This window comes from Mustela nigripes, chromosome X, assembly GCF_022355385.1.
Source record: "Mustela nigripes isolate SB6536 chromosome X, MUSNIG.SB6536, whole genome shotgun sequence".
Lineage (NCBI taxonomy): Eukaryota > Metazoa > Chordata > Mammalia > Carnivora > Mustelidae > Mustela > Mustela nigripes.
Genome location: NC_081575.1, coordinates 30,576,902 through 30,582,901, shown reverse-complemented (window position 1 = coordinate 30,582,901; position 6,000 = coordinate 30,576,902). Strand labels below are relative to the sequence as shown.

The window sequence follows — 6,000 nt, the reverse complement described above, 5'->3', positions numbered from 1 at the left end:
CTTGATTAGGATTGAATAAGGATCGTGATGTCAGCAGTCTAGGACTAGGGGTAGCAGCAAGGGGAGGATTTCGAGGAAAGGGAAAGATTTCAGGGAGCAAACCGTTGATGCTTTCCATTGAAGTTCCTATAATGAAGAGAGAGGAGAGTCCTGGAAAGGCAATGCATGAAGACAGTTGACTAGCAAAGTCTTGTGTATGTAGACAGTAAGGTGTGGTTTTATTTCTCGGTGTCCCGGCTGAGTGTGGCAAGAGACTGCTTTCATTCTGACCTTCTTACCATTTTTATGACTAATTCGCCTTAGGTATGTGTTTATTTTGTGATGTCAAAATCCTTTTGTTTCCCTGAATCCCGAGAAAAGAGGAACCCTACTCTTAGGTAGTTTACTAAGTAAGCCCCGAGAGACAAAGGATATAACTAGCTTTAACCAGTCTGCTAAACCTGTTCATTTTCCTGTTAAAAAGGAAAATTCAACTGAGTCCATTTTAAAGACGTTATTGGCTTTATTTAAGGATTCATGAATTGGGCAGCAAACAGATGGAAAGAAGCTCAGAGATGCTGTACAAGATGAAAGACTTTTGTACACTGAAGGGAGCAGAAACAAGGAAGATACTAGCAAAAAGTGAACTGGTTGTGGTGAGGTCACTTTCGTTTAGGTTACTTCACTAGTACTGACCTGGCAATTCCTGATTTACTGCTTTAGGATTCCATTTCTGGGAGAGGTAGAAACCGATACTAGGTCTGGCTTTGGTGACCAGGGGCTTAGCATAAGCGACTCCATTTTGAGTTAGCTGTCTCAGTTTGAACAGGTGGATTATTTTATTTAATGCTCACAAACACCTTGTGAAGTAGGTGCTATTATTACCCCTATTTTATAAAGGAGGAAACTGAGGCTCAGGGAGGTCATAGTTAGCTCACATTCACGCACCTGAAAGTACTTTTTTTTCAGGCACATCAAGAAAAACCTACCTCCAACAAAACTGCCTTAATTTTTTTTAAAGGTTTTATTTATTTATTTGACAATCAGAGAGAGAGCACAAGCAGAGGGAGCAGCAGAGGGAGAGGGAGAAGCAGGCTCTCTGCTGAGCAGGGAGCACGATGGGGGCCTGGATCCCAGGACCCTGGGATCATGACCCCAGCCGAAGGTAGACGTCTAACCGCATCAGCCACCCAGGCGCCCCCAAAACTGCCTCATTCTGTTCCACTTTCACAGGAGGGAGCCTGGATCAAGGTGCAAGATATATATTATGGGATGGATCTGCTCTCTTTGGGGCCCCTGGGGAGAAGGAGGCCAGGGTGGAAGGCAAAAGCCTCCGGTAACCCCAGTTTGGGTCTGGGTGGGCTCCCTGGGCGGCCGTACCCCCCCCCCCCCCCCCTTGCCAGCCCTCCCCTAGGCACCGGAAGCCGGCCCGCGCCCGCGCCGCCGCCGTGCCCGCCGCTCGCCGCCAGGAGGCGCTGCGACATAAGCGCCGGGAGGGGAGGGGCGGCGGCCACGTGACCCCGGAGTTGCGCGTGGGGTCGCGGGGCCCTGGGGTCCGTGGGGATGGCCCCCACCCGCTGCGGGCGCGCTCGCCTGCTCACCCCCCCGCCCCCTCCACCGCCTTCTCCTTCCGCTCTGCGGCGGCAACGACAGCGACTCAAGTCTAGTTTCCCTGACCTGTAACCTCCAGGCGACCCTGCCGATCAGCCGCGTGAGTTTCCTGGGCACCCGGAGACCCTGGGAGGAGACCCCTAGCTCTGGCTCTGTGGCAGTTTTTGCCCTTCCCGCAAAGCAGGGGGTTGGGGGGTACTGGGGGCCAGGCTTTCCCCTAGCTCGGAGAGGCGCTGTCACATCCCGTCGTGCCCGTGGAGGGACGTGCTGTTCCCAGGGGGACCCCGTGGGAGTGAGCCGAGCGCGGGGAGCGGGGGTTGGTGGGGGGTAGTTTGGATCAATTGGCTCTTCTGGCAGGACCTCCTTGCCCAATAGGCACTGACCAAATTACTCCCACCCTCACATCACCCTTTTCACGGATATGCCCTAATTGCACTTGGTTGTGCACCGGGCTTGAGAGGTGCAAAAGGTGATTCTCTTACGTGCCTACGTTCCTAACTTGGAGTGGCGGGCCTTAGGCTCGCTCTACACCTGGCCTGGCAGAGCGGCCACGGATTGCCCAGGCTGCACACTTGGATCACCCAACCGGAAATGCCTTGCGCACTTCGAGACATCTGACAATTTCACACACACGCAGATGCTGACTTTGATGTGTCTGTCAGCACAACCCTCAGAAACTTCGTTCACCACCATTTTCACCAGGTGTTGTAACGCTAATTTAGAGAGAAACTAAATAATGGGATATATTGAGGGCTTTTAAAAAGAGCCTTACACTTTGCATACGATACAATCGACTCATTTTAAGTGTATGGTTCTTTTTTGGTAAATTGGCAGAGTTGTGCGACTGGCTTCTTTCACTTAGAGCAATGTTTTCCAGTTTCATGAATGTCGTAGCATGTGTCTGTATGCCATTCCTTTCTGTAGCTGAATAATATTCCATGGTATGGATATACCGCTTTATGGATATACCCTTTGTTGGCCCATTAGTTGATGGACATTTGGGTGGTTTTTTTGGTTGTTGTTGTTGTTATTAAGAGTAATCCAATAATTGGGAACATTTGTGTAGACATATGCTTTCAATTCTTTTGATTTCACTGCCCTTCGCTGGCGCTCCCTCGGCAGGCTCCCTTAGCCAATTTCTATCCTAACTCTTTTTTTTTCTATCCTAACTCTTAACACACTGCCCCGTAAGCTTGAATTCATTCTCTGTCCCTCCACTAGAGAAGGCAAGGACCATGTTCCCTCGTTCCCTGCTTTACTAGTGGAATTTCTGCGTCAGATGGCAACTGTATGTTTCACTTTTTCGGGAACTTCCAGATTCTTTTCCAGGGTGGCTGCACCATTTAAGATGGCCACTGGTAAATGTGTGAAGTTTCCAATTTCTCCATCTCCTCCACAACACTTAGTTGGTCTTTTTGTTTGGTATCTCCTTGTGATGTTAATTTGCCTAGACTGAGTGGTATTTGGTTAATTCGTTTCACCTCATTTGAATGACTAGCTTTTTAAATATTATAAAATCTAGTTGCTGAAATGAAGAATACATAGCCGGTCCATGCAAGGAGCTCATGGCTCCAAGAGGGAGACAGAGAAACATAATTATAGTACAGTGTGTTAAGGATGCTGTGGGGGTCAGAGAAGAGGGATCCTAACCTCAGTTCGGAGGATGGAGGAAAGTATTCAAGAAGCCTTTTCTAGAAGGGGCTTTAAAGTACCTCTGGGTTTCTTTTCTATTCTTTTTAAAAAAATTTTGTTTATTTGACAGAGAGAGAGAGGGAGCATAAGCAGGGGGAGTGGGAGAAGGAGAAGCAGGCCTCCCGCTGAGCAGGGAGCCCGATGCGGGGCTGGATCCCAGGACCCTGGGACCATGACCTGAGCCAAAGGCAGACGCTTAATGACTGAGCCACCCAGGCACCCCTCTGGTTTTCTTTCTTGTATTTTTATCAAAATTATATACACATACACAGTTTTAAAAGTCAAGTAGTTCCACAAGCCTTGTTATTTTTTTTTTAAAAGATTTTATTTATTTATTTGACAGAGGGAGACACAGTGAGAGAGGGAACACAAGCAGGGGGAGTGGGCGAGAGAGAAGCACGCCTCTTCAGAAGCAGAGAGCCCGATGCGGGGCCCCATCCCAGAACCATGCCCTGAGCTGAAGGCAGATGCCCAATGGCTGAGCCACCCAGGTGTCCCCGTTATTTTTTTTTTAAAGAAAGGAGTCCCCAGCTTTCCCCCCCATGCCCTCCCCCCCCCCCCCCCCAAAGCAACCACTTTCTATTCTTTTAACCCTTTGGCTATTTATTTCTCTATCTTTAAATAGCATAGCATGTTTTTATTTGAGGAAAAAAATAGCCCTGACATAGGCCAATTACCATCTTCACTTGTACTGATTTCTAAGTTGGTCAGCTGCATTAAATATTAACATATGGTTAATTATGAAAACCACAGTCACAGTGCAACCTGCCTTCTTGCAAATTAAACGAAAGAAGACACGCATTTCCAACAGTTAGGTACTGAGGTAAGACAAGATAATGCATTTTAAGGGACTGGCTAAGGAGTTTTCCTTACTGGTATTTTAGTACCATATAACTTTAATAAGCCAGAACCCAACTATAACCATTAATAAAGAAGGATGTTCTTTTCACTCAAACACAAAGAAAAAGCCAAATCACGGATCAGCAGCGTAGGACAGAGGTTGGCAAACTATGACTTGTGATCTAATAAAGTTTTATCAGATGAACCATTATAATCGGCTAGTTCGTGGGGAACACTTGACTTTCAACCACAGTTAAACAAAATGTTATTCTTCTATTCCATGTTTTCCACTAGTAGACCTGTATAACAAAAGCTTGTAGTCCATTATTGTATTTCTGTCATTATATTTTATTATGAAGCCTAAGAGGTTTATTTTCTGTCCTTCACAGAAGTTTGACAACTCTTGGTTTAACCGAATGAACAGAAATTGCCACGTACTTGCTGGGTGACCTTGGGAAGTCACGTCATTTCTCTGGTCCTGATTTTCATTATATATAAAATGGACATAAAGTGTGATGGGTGGAGGAGATATGCTTTAGGGTATACCCCCCCTTCCTCTAAGTTTTATAATAATTAGTTAATTATGTAAGCATCTAAGATACCAGGAGCTATTAAAGGCATTGTGGATAGAGCAGGAAACAAGATCCCGTCCTGAAAGAGGATACTGTTCTAAATGAAAAGAGACTAAAGATGCAAAGTGTGGTCTGAGATTGGATCCTGACTGGAGCAAGCCAGCCTTATTGGACATTTGGAGGAAAGTAGGGAAATTGGAATATGCTTGGGTATTTGATGAGATAGAAATTTATTAACGTGCAACAGTGGAGGTGACCGACTGATTTAAAAAAAGTCACAAAGCATTATGTACCCATATTATCTCATTTTGGTAGAAAGTGCAGATATGTATTACGTACTCTTAGAAGCAGATCTGGAAGGATATGCACTAAGCTCTTTTTTTTCAAAGATTTATTTGAGAGAGAAAAAGATGGCACGAGTGGGGGAAGGGCAGAGAGAGAGGGAGAAGCAGACTCCCCGCTAAGCAGGGAGCCCGACAAGGGGCTCGATCCCAGGACTCTGGGATCATCACCTGAGCCAAAGACTTAACTGACTGAGTGAACCCGGGTACCCCCTGTACCAAGCTCTTAATATGGCTAATTTCTGGGAGGTGGGAATATAATGTTTCTCCTTTCTTACTTTTGTTTCTTAATTTTCTACAGGGAACCTACACTGCTTTTTATAAAAATAAAAGATTCTGTCTAATTGAAACAGAATCTCTTCCTTCGTTGAGTTTACATATCAGTCTCTCACATTACCGTGGCCGAATCTGTCCCTTGTTTTGCGGGGAAACAGCTGTAAATGAAGACTGCTCTCTCCCCCTGCAGGTGACGAAGGAGCATGGCTTTCTCTGGGAACTGATGCTGTTGGCATTTTCCTTGGAGTTTTCCTGGTGAGTAGAGCCTTCGTACACCCAGCGCTTTAGGAAGGGGTGGGATTCTATAGGGCGGCCGAGCATTAAAAAAGGTCAAGCGAGGCCAGGGTTGGCAGTGTCCGTCTGGGCAGTCACTGTCTAGGAGAGAAGGTGTCCAGTCTGATACCGGAGGCGGGTTTGTCTCTCTTGCGTCTGAGGACAAAGCATTGTGACAAAGCATTTGAATCTTATAACTACTTCTCTTATTCTAGGCTGGGGCTCCGTAAACCTGCCTCGTCTTTTGGTCAGTAAAGTCTGGTTGGAACACAGCCACACTCATTTGTTTATGAGTCCCCATCCCTGCCCTTGCCCTGCAGTGGCAGCGGGGAGCAGCGGCCCAGAGACCACATATGACCCACAGAACTAAAAACGTTTACCGTCTGGCCCTTGAAAGAGAAAGCCTGGGGACCCTG

The 6,000-nt window shown here is 46.7% G+C and overlaps 1 long non-coding RNA gene across 6 annotated transcripts in view; it reads left to right on the top strand.

Annotated features, from left to right (window-relative positions):
* Positions 1 to 1,492: 1,492 nt before the first annotated feature.
* Positions 1,493 to 6,000, top strand: part of LOC132006746 (uncharacterized) — an 86,942-nt gene continuing 82,434 nt past the window's right edge. For all 6 annotated transcript variants that reach the window (XR_009401207.1, XR_009401203.1, XR_009401206.1 and 3 more), the window contains exons 1-2: positions 1,493 to 1,690; positions 5,502 to 5,566. This is a non-coding gene — a long non-coding RNA (uncharacterized LOC132006746). The remainder of the gene's footprint in view (positions 1,691 to 5,501; positions 5,567 to 6,000) is intronic.